General features: G+C 47.6%; 1 pseudogene; it reads right to left on the reverse strand.

The window, feature by feature from the left end:
- LOC109117324 overlaps positions 1-989 on the reverse strand; it is a 1,395-nt pseudogene extending 406 nt beyond the window's left edge.
- Positions 990-1,236: the final 247 nt, after the last annotated feature.

Consider the following 1,236-nt stretch of genomic DNA (forward strand, 5'->3'; position numbering starts at 1 on the left):
TACCGCTGCTAACTCCATGTCGTGGGTTGGGTAGTTTTCCTCGTGCCTCTTCAACTGCCTCGATGCATAGGCGATGACGTGTCCTTCTTGCATCAATACACATCCTAGTCCTTGTTTGGAGGCATCAGTGTAAACCTCATACAGTATTCCTGGCCGTGGCAATGCCAAGATCGGTGCCGAGGTAAGTCTCCGTTTCAATTCTTGGAAGCTTTCTTCGCACTCCGTGGTCCATTCAAACTTAACGTTTTTCCCGGTGAGCTTCGTCATGGGTCGGGCTATCTTAGCAAATCCTTCCACAAACCTTCGGTAATAACCAGCGAGGCCTAGGAAACTTCTAATTTCGGTTGCAGAGGTCGGGGGTTTCCAATCCATGACTGCCTCGATCTTAGCTGGATCTACCTGGATTCCCTGAGCGGATACCACATGACCCAGAAATCCAATCTCCTGTAACCAGAAGCTGCACTTGTTGAACTTCGCATACAACTTGTTCTCTCTTAATCTCCACAATGTTTTCCGCAAGTGCTCTTCATGAGTCTAGAGATCTGGCGAATAGATAAGAATGTCATCAATGAATATGATGACAAACTCATCTAGATAATCCATGAAGATGCGATTCATCAGTTGTATAAATACTGCGGGAGCATTCGTGAGTCCAAATGGCATGACCACAAACTCAAAGTGCCCATATCGAGTTCAGAATGCCGTCTTCTGTATGTCCTCAGCCTTAACCCGAATTTGGTGGTATCCAGATCGCAGATCGATCTTCGAGAACCACTTTGCTCCTTGAAGTTGATCTAGCAGCTCATCAATTCTCGGTAGCGGGTACCGATTTTTGATTGTGACCTGGTTGAACCCCGGTAGTCAATGCACAATCTCATGCTCCCATCTTTCTTCTTCACGAACAATACTGGCGCTCCCCAAGGCGAAACGCTGGGGCGTATGAATCCCTTTTCTATCAATTCGTTCAACTGTTCCTTCAACTCTGTCATTTATGTCGGTGCCATCCGGTACGGAACCTTGGTAATTGGTGCGGTACCCGGTAGCACGTCGATGGCGAAGTCCACCTCTCGGTTGGGTGGTAATCATGGTAAGTCATCGGGGAAGACATCAAGGAACTCTCGAGCAATTGGAGTATCCTCTAACTTGTGTTCCAGTTCCTTGGTAGCGGTGATGACTACCAAGAATGCTTCATTCCCCTTCCTGATCATCCTTTCAGCCTTGAGCGCCGAAATGATG

Source organism: Tarenaya hassleriana, unplaced genomic scaffold (genome assembly GCF_000463585.1).
Source record: "Tarenaya hassleriana unplaced genomic scaffold, ASM46358v1 Cleome505, whole genome shotgun sequence".
Taxonomy (NCBI): domain Eukaryota; kingdom Viridiplantae; phylum Streptophyta; class Magnoliopsida; order Brassicales; family Cleomaceae; genus Tarenaya; species Tarenaya hassleriana.